Here is a 12203-nt window from a genome sequence, read left to right on the forward strand (position 1 = left end):
TATAACCTCTCACATGGCTTGTGTCCTCTCCTGTATATAACTTCTCACGTGGCTTGTATCCTCTCCTGTATATAACCCCCTCACATGGCTTGTATCCTCTCCTGTATATAACCTCCTCACATGGCTTGTGTCCTATCCTGTATATAACCTCTCACATGGCTTGTGTCCTCTCCTGTATATAACCTCTCACGTGGCTTTTGTCCATGTGGATTTGAGACATTTGCAACAAAAGGTCTCAAAAAGAAGCCAAACGTTGCTTTCGCCAGGATAGGAAAAACTGAACATGTATCAAAAGGAAAAAGACAGGGTTATACATAAGGCGCAAAAAGAGCTGCCAAATATCTAAAAAATTCACCACAGAAAGAAAAAACTATGATACATGTCCCCCTGTGTGTAGCCAGACAGAAATGGAATCATGGTCTTTGTGGTGGTCATCTATCATTGACTCAATGTGGACTTTGCATAAGCAATAATGTAAAGGGTATAATATTGCCAACATCTATCATAACTTAGAAATAATAAAAGTAGTTACATCGTAAAATCTTTGATACAATACAATTTTGGAGATCTGTCCTTGGCTCGTTCAGCCTGCTGTGTAGCCAATACCCATTTCTTTCATTTATTTGGCTTAAGAAGAATGATGGAAATTATCATAAAGCAATACAGAGATAAAACAACAGTTTATATAATGAAAATCGCATTGCGCATTACTATGGCCAACACTGATCTAATACAGACAGGCAATAATCTTTATTTCAGCATTTATACAGTGAATTGTTGATTTATATTATGTATAGATAATGGGCCTTTTCTTTGTAAGGTCCACAATACCTTAGAAAACCCTGGAGGGATAAGTGGTCCAATTTAATGGTGGTTGGTGGGCGACAGGCTTTACAGGTTTTTTCAATGATGTTAATAGACATGGCATTTATGTACCGTATTTTCAGGGCCATAATAATATGTAATAATTCCATATATAAGGCGCATCGGACTATAAGGCGCGGGGTCCGGGGGCGTGTCGGAGGTCCGGGGGCGGAGCGGAAACGCGACGGGACGCGACGGGACACGACGCAGAGAAGAGACGCGACGCGATCCGAAGACGAGACCCGACGAGACGCGGCTGTCTCCGGTCTCCGGTAGCGGGGACCTATGTAAGTATGGTCCGCTGCCCAGCGCCATACATAGGGCGCACCGGACTATAAGGCGCACTTTGGATTTCCAAGGAAATCCAAGGCTTTTAAGTGCGCCTTATAGTCCGGAAAATACGGTACTAGTGGTTCATCATGGACAGTTCTTTTAGTTTATGATGATTAGTGTTAGTCAGTAGAGAACATCTGTTTTGCTGAATGGTTAATAATCCATAACTTTTATTTTCTGATGCTTGGAGGTAGACTCCCTTTCTGTTCCTTTCTTATCAGCACTAGTCAGTGACTGATGTGACCCTTTTATTTGGTAGTGGTGAATAATGCTTTCATTTCTTGACCGTCATTGGTAGTCAGACTCATCTTTCATTGCATGATTGTCAGGGGTAGTCAATAGAGTACATGTCTTTTATAGCTGAACAGTACATATTGAACAATGCTTTCATTCCCTGGAGGTCAAGGGTAACCTAATTTATTCTCTTCTTGGCAGCAGTAGTGAACACCTTGCTAGCTACATTGTGGCACATTTATTAATGACTTTCATCCAGTTTTTGTTGGGCAAACCCAATTCCTGTTTCAACAGATTTACAGAGTGTTGGCGTGAGGCGGACAATCGGGCCTTTTTTTGTTGCTCAGTTTGGACATAGCTTATGAATGGAGGAAGGCATTTTGGTTATCTGTTTATTAGTATCTAATAATATTTTTATTCTGTGGTGCTCAGTGGTAACTAACAACTTAGTTTTTTTCTTGTCAGTGGAGGACATTTTGTTAGTACGCGCAGGGCCAGTTTTAGACAGTGGCCTCTAATACTAAAATGATTGTACTTAGAAATCAATAACATTAAACTAAGGCTTCCTCTAGACAATGTGTGTCCCAATACAATAAACATACCTAAAGGATTATGAAATAATACTGCTATGCCACACATCAACATATTACCTCCTTAAAGCATTATGACATACATGTACATCATAATTACACTAAGGTCGTATACAGAGAGCTCACGGGCTGAGCCCTCTCATACATGAGGACTGGCACCGCTCATGGGTGAATCTCGCATTATGTCATTAGGCTTCCTGAAAGTCAAGTTTGGTGTTATGGAGCTGCCGTACAAGGTAGCGAAAGAGGCGTGGTTTTCCTTTTCGTATCCTTTAAAACTTATTTGCATATATTCTCAGAATCCCCCAGTGGAGCGTCAATGGTTATAAGTCTTCACACGACTAATAGGTGGCCTTAATTGACAAAAGTCTCTGTAAGGAGAACTCTTACTTTTCAAAAGCTTCGGAATAGTTAATGGGCTTAAGTGTTTAATGCCAGTAAGAAAACCGGACTCAAGGATGCCAACTCTGAGTACAGGTATCTACTGGCCAGATATACTGAGAATGACCTTCCCTCACTGGCCTAATGCCGTGAAAAAAATCTGTGGGTAGTCTGACAAAAAAGTGCATGGCAATCAGCCAGCCTGCATCAAAATGCTGTCAGGGGACCCAACTACAAAAGGTATACTGAAAGTGCGGCTGTCCAGCAGAAACGCCTGAGACCACAGCACTGAGCTGTTTTGTAATTTTGGTACAGGCTGCCTCCGGTGCAAAAAGGTATAAAAGGGCTTGTACCAAATTTATTGTTATTCCCTGAGACCCCACTGATCACAAAAATGAAGGTACCATTCTTATTAATTGATTTTCCATTGAATACTTTGGGAGTATTGAAAATTGTCAAGCAGAGGACTCATTCACTATCTATGAGACTGCAGAAAATAGCAGAGTGCTGTGCCCAGCATCTTCCAGCACTCCCTTGTGAATGGAGTAGACAGGGCACATGCTCCATTCATTAGGGATCATGGGGGGGCCATGATGTCGGACCGCACCAAACAGACTGTAATACCAATATCCAGTGTATTATATAGTTCAGTGCAAAGGGCACTCATTTCTGTAAGCTGTGCCAGGACTTAAAGGAAATATACCATTTAAAAAGTAAAAAACACGTACATCACCTAAAATGGAGGCTTATAATTAACAGTCCGGAGCACAAACGACATGATGTCTGGCACACCGGCTGCTAATTATTCACGCCTCTCATATCTCCCTCTCCCTTGCAGGGAGAAGGAGGTCATGTCATATGAGAGGCATCAAATTCATGCCTCCTGCATGTCAAATCCATGCCTCCCTCTCCTGGCATGTCAAGATTACAGAAGACCAGCGTTGGGATCGGGATGAAGAGGAGTGTAGGCAAATACGTGTAGGTGTTTTTTTAATTATTTTAAATGGTAAATTTACTTTAAAGACTTTTTTGCAACCATCAAGCATTATTCCAATTAGCTTTCTATGATGACTGTCTTGCTCAGTCTGCTATGTCATCCTAAGTGTTTGCACTTTCTAGTGGTGCCCCATATATAACATACATAAGACCACAAGAAAACACTCAACAACACCCAATAACTTTTCTTTTAAGGAACTAAGTTGAGATTAAATGGTTAAATCTGAAATACGGTAGTAAACCGTTGGATCAAAAGGATTGTACCTTGACTGTCAGCCTTCAGGAGAGGGTTTATTGTTGGTCTCCATTAACCCTTTTCCACTTTGCAATAACATCAATATCCTTCTAAACACAGATTAATCTTTGCATTTTTGTAGTTTCTGATTTGTTATTTGCTGAGGAATGGGAAGTGGTAATGGTGGTGGTGGTATATTTATCCTGGCTGACTGCAGTGGTGCTGTCACATATGTCATCCTCTATACTTATCTCAAATTCACATTCCCAACTTCTATGCATATAAGCAAGATATGAGGGAGGCAAACAGACTGTGCACAGCAAATTGTTTGATATGTTATCTCTGTGCATAGAGTATTTCTTTATGGAAGCTTTACTCTAAAGACACAATTAAAAAAAGTGGAAGTGAGAGGGTGGATATAATTGGTTGTTGTTGATTTATTTAAAATTTCTAACAAATATGGGACCGATTTTTGTTGATATACGGTATATATTTGACTATAAGCTGACTCGAATATAAGTTGAGGTACCGAGTTTTATGAAAAAAAAAGAAAGACCTATTAACTCGAATATAAGCCTAGGGTGGGAAATGAATTGATCACATCCTTCACCCAGTATATAGCTATTCTGCACATTGCCCCCTAGAATATAGCCAGCCCATGCCCTCTAGTATATAGCTATTCTGCACATTGCCCCCTAGAATATAGCTAGCGAGCCCCCTGCCACTTGCTGACATCATAGTTTGTGCACCTGATGTGGCAGGTTCCACACTGGCCACGCACACACTATGATGTCAGTGGTGGCTGATGTCATAGTGAGCATGCGGCTATTGCATATGGACCTGTTGCTGCCGTAAGATAGAAGAGGACCCTAGGAGGGATGGCATCAGAAAGGTGAGTACTGTTTTTCTTTTTTACTTGTATATAATCCGAGTTTGGTGCAATACAATAGTAGAAAAGAAAAATAGAAGTGGCACTACCTTCTGCGGTCTTCTTGGAGATTTAGAGCACGACAGGTACTTATTCAAATGTCACAGTACTGGATCAGACACACAGATGCCGGCAGGAGGTATGCTTATCTTTATATTAATCAACATCTATTTTTTGGTCAAAGAAAACATTTTGTCCTTATAAGATCTTTTTCAATAGTTTTTATACTAGATGTAACCTCTCTGTTCTCGTGAGTTTCCTACGGGTCCTCTGGTTTCCTCCCACACTCTAAAACATACTGGTAGGTTGATAAGATGGTGAGCCCCATTGGGTCAGGGACCAATTTGGCAAGCTTTGTGTAGCACTGCATAATTTGTGTGCGCTATATAAATAAAGGAATTATTAATAATTATTAAAAAGATGGAAAAGGAAAGGACGGACACGGACAGTGAACCTTAAATCTCCTACCCTACACTGTAGTTGACAACTGGTCGACATTCCCTTCCTGCACCAAAGTGAAAACACAGTGACTAAAACTATACTGCTCTGACTACACCCAATCTTCCTTTTTCCGGTAGGAGTGGAGCAGTAATCAGGTGCCAAAGAAATTTTTTTTCAATAAAAATCTTTCCCTTCAGCCAGGCTGCCCCACTCTGTTGTCCACCCTGGGTACCGTGTCCACAGTGCCTGATGGCAAATATGGCCCAGCCCCTAGGGGGTAAAAATTCAAAAAAAGAAAAAATATCTGTAGCTCACCCGATTTATGTACCAATGGTGCACGTCACAGACTCTACATGGACCAAATGCATAGGAACAAATTTCAAACACGAGATGAGATCCAGCGTGCCACTTCCAGAGGTATTAAAAGTTGATGCTTTATTATGGATACATAATCCCTCGTTTAAAATCACCTATAAACCCAGGAAGAGAGAAAAGCGGATGTGATATGAAAATTATACATCTTTATTAAATATACAGATACATGATAAAACCAGTTAAAAAATCCCATATAGGGAAGGACACTAACAGAAGATCCCCCTAAACCCAGTAATTCTGGTAGAAATGAACAGTCCAGATCAAGGATGTAGCTACAAAGGTGGTAACTCGGCTCCTGGTACAATATGAAAATGCAAAGTACAGTGCTGCAAGCGGTAAATACCTACAAACAGACAGACAAACGTATATGAACAGGTATAACTACATTACCAATAGGAGCCGGACCTGGGAGAAAGGGAGATCACAGATGCCCCACGCGTATCGCCCGGGCTTCCTCAGGGGATCTGTTTAAAATCACCGTCATAGTCACAACATGGTATATCACAGGATAAATTAGTTAGCCCACTCCGGCCAACGGGTTTCTAGTTTCATCCGACACTCTTAGTCATGGCACATGAAAATAGAACCCACAAGAAAATGCGGCAAATGTGCTTATTTTGTCTATGTAACCACATTTGGAGTTATTTACCAGCTTTTCATTAAAGTGCATTGAATATTAAATGGTTATGCTTACCTCCTCCTTCGCTCACGCTGTCCAGTGCTAACAACTATCTTACTATTGGTTGCCTGGTAAAGTATTAGATTCAATCCTGTACTAGGTATACAGCATCGGATGGGTGGGTGAGCCCTGTCTCTGTAAACAAACAGTGGTATGCCACTGACAGGTGGCGGCACGGGACAACAGGACAACAGAGGAGGTAAGCATAACTTTATTTTATTTTGCCAGTTATCTAGATTTTGCTAAGCCTGGACAGCCCTTTCATTCTGTTTTTGAAAATTGCATATAGTAAGAAAAAATAATTTTTAAACTATACTCTTTTTTGTGTGTCTTGAAAATAATTCTCACCAGTATGTGCTAATCACATAAGAGAGATCTTAGAGAGGCAAGAAATACCTCTCCACACATACTCCCTGCACTTAACCTTTCACATAATGCACTAAATGTTTCCATGGTGATAAATCTGTAACTGGACAAATAAAGGTGTTGGGGGGGTGGATGACTGGGCGGTTGTTAAAAATGTCTCTACAATATTGCTAGCAGGTAAATTTATTACTCTTTAAGGAAAATTACTAAATCCAAAAGTGCTTCTGGAAGAAAAGATTGTCTTAATATATGCAGCACCAGTTCAGCTATTTTTTTTATAAATAAAATTTGTTTCATTATTTTTAAATTTTATTTTAAATCAGCATATCTAATAACCAGCCCTATAATGAATGTACAAGGTATCATTATGCCACATCAATCAGGGCATTAGCTCCCATTATTACATCCTATACTCTGCCACTAACATACATCTACTGCACACTACAACTGTAATATACTATACTGCCACTGTAATATATCCACTACACTGCCACTGTAATATATCCACTACACTACCACTGTAATACATTCACTACACTACCACTGTAATACATCCACTACACTACCACTGTAATATATCCACTACACTACAATGTAATACATCCACTACACTACCACTGTAATACATCCACTACACTGCCACTGTAATATATCCACTACACTACAATGTAATACATCCACTACACTGCCACTGTAAAATATCCACTACACTACAATGTAGTATGTCCACTACACTACCACTGTAATACATCCACTACACTGCCACTGTAATATATCCACTACACTGCCACTGTAATATATCCACTACACTTCCACTGTAATATATCCACTACACTGCCACTGTAATACATCCACTACACTGCCACTGTAATACATCCACTATACTGCCACTGTAATATATCCACTACACTACAATGTAATATATCCACTACACTGCCACTGTAATATATCCACTACACTACAATGTAATATATCCACTACACTTCCACTGTAATACATCCACTACACTGCCACTGTAATACATCCACTACACTACCACTGTAATATATCTCCTACACTACCACTGTAATATATCCACTACACTGCCACTGTAATATATCCACTACACTACCACTGTAATACATCCACTACACTACCACTGTAATACATCCACTACACTACCACTGTAATACATCCACTATACTGCCACTGTAATACATCCCCTACACTGCCACTGTAATATATCCACTACACTACCACTGTTATATATCTACTACACTATCACTGTAATATATGCTCTACATTATCACTGTAATACATCCACTACACTATCACTGTAATATATCCACTACCAATGTAATATACACCACCTCTGTAATATATACAATATACTACCATTGTAATAATCCACTAGACTGTAATACATCTGCTACACTGCCTTTATTATACTACTACTACCTCTGTAAATACTCTGTAATCTCTGTAATACTCACCCTCCCTCCAAAGCTGCTGACGTTACTAAAAAGCCGGCACCACCATGTTTGCTTAGGTCTTCGCTCCCTGTGAGGTCATCATTGCTATGACAGATTGGGTCACACAAAGCTAAAGCTGTGTTGTTTAACACCATTATAATAGATGGTGTGGAAAATCCCCATATATAGCCAAACTATAGTATGGCAGTACATGGTAGGATCAATCAAACAACTTAGGGTTAAAGTACCCTAGGGCAGTGGTGGCAAACCTATGGTACGGGAGCTGGAGATGGCACTCGGAGCCCTCTTTGTGAGCACCCCACAGTCCCCAAGAGCCCAGGACTTGCTGTGCTCAGTGCTATTATAACAGCTCTGCCTGGGACTACAAGAGGTAGTGGGAAAGTGTGGACAGATCTGGATTATCATTGTAGCTCCTTCTCCAGGCCTGACAGGACCATGAATTTGTTCTCCTTCTTTCTATTATATTTGTGTCATCAGGATGCTGAGCAGGAGCAAGACTTTACTACTTAATTTGCCATGTTGGCAATGATTGGGTTTTCAATATAGTTTGGGCACTCAGTCTCTAAAAGGTTCACAGTCACAGCCCTAGGGAAACTGAAAAATTGTAAAAAAAAATTAAATAAAAAAAAACATAAAAATTAGTAGTGCCCCTTTCCCTAGAAATGATATAAATTTAACCCCGAAATGGAAAATAGCGCTTAAAGTTGAAAAAGACTCTTTTTTGCCATTTTGTAAAAGATAAAAAATTCTATAAATAGTGATCAAAAGGCCATACAGTTCTTAAAATTTTAGCATTGAAAACGTCATCAAAAGTAAAAAAAAATGACACCACATACAGCTCCATACACTATGAAAAGTTATTAGCGCCAGAAGATGGCAAAATGAAGTACAGGGGGTTTTTTTGTACCCATCCCCATGATCTTATCGACCCAAAGAATAAAGTAAACATGCCATTTGGGGTGCACAGTGAAAGCCGTAAAATACAAGCCCACAAGAAAATGATGCAAATGCATTTTTCCCATCAATTTTACTGCATTTTTTTCCTGCTTCCCAGTACACGGCATGGAATATTAAATACCGTCACTATGAAGTAAAATTTATTACACAGAAATCAAGTCCTCATACAGCTCTTTACAAAAACAAGTTATGGATTTTTGAAGATGGGGAGTGAAAGGGCCCTGTCGTTAAGGGGTTAGTAACAGTGAATTAGAGATTTTGTTATCCTGAGTATATTTAAGAATCTTGTCTTCGTGGGAATATCCATTTAACCCAGCATTTCTATCACTTATTTGTGAAGGTAGCCTATCATTCCATTCAGAGAGGAATAAAAATATATATTAGTAGGCCTTAACTATGCCTTCTCCACCAGTTATATGGGAGAGAATTAATGTATTAAGGTCCATCTCCGGTTTTCCAGCTTTTCCTCCCTGTCACTCCTCTTTGTAGCATGAACAGTCCATCCTGCAATATCTACTTTACTTTACTCTGCCAGAGAGTCTATAGCTGAAATCTAAGTCTAAACAGGTCTGTCCTGGCGGAGATCCCTTCCTAATTTGCTAGGAGCCCCTTAGCAGATGTGGGATTCTATGCACCGACACATGGAATATTAAGACTGGCTTTCAAAAAGTCTTAATTACCGTATATTTTGGCGTATAAGACGACTTTTGAAGACTGAAAAATCTTCTGTCTGGTCTGGGGTCGTCTTATACGCCGGTAATTGACCGCCCGCCGTGTATTCACGTCGGCGGTCGGGTTGCGCTGCATGGAGAGGGCTCACGGGCTGAGCCCTCTCCATAGCCGGTAAGTCTTTGCTGCATATTGCACCGATCGCGGGTGTTTTCACAGCGATGGCTGCCGGCAAAGCTTACCTGGGATCGCCGCTCCCCCGTGATGTCATCGGGGGCAGCGATCCGTCTCTATGGTAGCCTCGGGTCTTCCGAAGACCCGAGGCTATTTCGTTTTAACTGTAGCATGGCAGTATATGATAGGATCGATCAGACATCCTAGGGTTAAAGTACCCTAGGGAGTCTGAAAAATAGTATAAATAAAAATAAAAAAAGTTGAAAATGGCACTTTTTTGTCATTTTGAAAAATATAAAAAAATCTATAAAAAGTGATCAAAAGGTCGTACAGTCGTACATGCGTAGTTGGTGATGTCTGTATTACATGCCAAATATTTGTTTGTAGAACTGTGCAGCATGTTTTACTTTACAAATCATGCTCACTTAACCAAGCCATCACACATGCTAAGTCTTCTTCTATGTTAATAGAAAGATTAATACAAGAGGTTTACACCTTCAGACGACTTTTTCTAAGAGCACAGAAACTATTGTCTATGGTCTAGGAATTGGAGGCTGATGAATGTTTGTACCTGGAGGTTCCATGATCATATTTCATGAAGACTTTATCTGACTTCACGGCTCATTCTCCAAGAGTCATTTATAAATTCACATATCAAAGAAAATGGGAATGAGATCAGATCACATATGGCAACACACTGATTTATTGTATATTAATATTATGTTTTATTTCCTGATGGGCCAGCAAAGATTTCCTTCCTATTTGTAGAAAATATTTTATTATGTGAGAGAATGATCCATTTATACAAATGTTCCATATATGTGCCAAGGCACGATATGAATTCTTGTATGGGCGCTGGACATTTGGCTTGGACTGTTTACCATATTAATCTTTGTTAAAAGTGTTCTTGATAAACACTAAATTTTAAAAGTAGGAGCATGAGTGGGTGTCTTACCATTGGGACCTGGCTGCTCAGGTCTAACCTTGTATCCTTTGTTTTTTAATTTTTTTTTTTTTAAGTCAGAGAGGCCTTGAGGGCGATAGTGGATGTTAACTCCACCATGAATGTGTTGAACCATGAGTCTATCATATAGGGGTCCTTAGTCTACTCAAGGATATAGGGTGTATAGCTTCCCTTGTTCACCCTTTATAATGAGGGTCACTTTTGAATTTTAAATTCTCTGTTTATGAGGAAGTTTTGATGGTATAAATCAGTGGGGAGGTATATAAAATGTATGGAATATAAGATGGCTGTTAATGTAACACACATTTCGTGAGCTTTTTATCTCTTTTTTTTCCTTTATGCACTTTTTAGCTGCTGTACTGCTAAGCCATGAAAAAAAGAAAAAAAAAAAGTGTTGAGAGCTTGACTTTAGCACTCTGTGTCATGTCTTTGTAACTTTCTGCTGCTCAATAGCATTAAATAGACATTAAAAATGTTTTTTTTTTCACCTGCAAACAATGGCGGAAAGCAAGGGAGATTCCCTGATTCATCTTTTTTTCTAAAAATAAAAACTTGTACTTAGTGATACAATGCAGATGCCCAAAGAACTATTCCACTGGACTGTAGGACAGATCTCATTGGATGTAAAAAAATATACCATCCCAGCCAAAAACTAGTGACTGCTTCCACCAATCAGATGCTTTCTTTCACTGCAGGAGGAACTGACTCACACACTTTGTACTATGCCTAGTAAATGGCACATTGTGCTCCATAGTTTGGGTTTTATTAAGCGTAACTAGTGCAGATAATAATAGTAGACACTGGAATGTGCTTTATTAAGGTGAAAACTTCTATGTCTTTTTTTTGCTCCTTTCTTCTCCTGCAGGATATAGATGAGGAGAGGAGGCTAAAGGTTAACTCTTTTCATACCTATACAATATTTCACTTGATAATTGATCACCACCAAAACATAGAACCTTGCAAAGACAGCTCTGCTAGTTCTGTATAATCATTTGTGATGACAGGAGTTGGTGGATTAGACCCATCATCGTCGGCTATTAAAATATGTTTTATTACTGCTGTCATCTTTACTTACAAATGTATATAATCACTGCCAACCTGTCAACTTTATACAATCTATTAGTCTATTATTTTTAGATTATTGTCTTTAAACATATCATAGTTCACAGTCGCCTTTAATATCACTATAATTAACTGCCCAACATTTGTTATCTGCAAATAATTCTTTCTTTACTACATAATACTATGATTTTCAATCCTATCATGTGTGATAGGGAGCAGCTGTATTCAACATACAATGTATAATATAGTCTAGTGAATGTGTATGAGACATAAAACAACTAGACAATAATACATTCTTTTTACCGAATTTATTTTTATTCCAAGGACATTTGTGTTACTGAGTTGGTATAATGTGATGCCACATAACCTTCCAGCTTCATGTTGCCCCTTCTGTCCTTACCTCAGGCACCACAGGTTTTACTGTACATGAAGACTTCTAAGTCACCGAGAGATCTGATATTTGCTGCAGGGGTGACTTCTCCT

Source organism: Engystomops pustulosus, chromosome 6 (genome assembly GCF_040894005.1).
Source record: "Engystomops pustulosus chromosome 6, aEngPut4.maternal, whole genome shotgun sequence".
Lineage (NCBI taxonomy): Eukaryota > Metazoa > Chordata > Amphibia > Anura > Leptodactylidae > Engystomops > Engystomops pustulosus.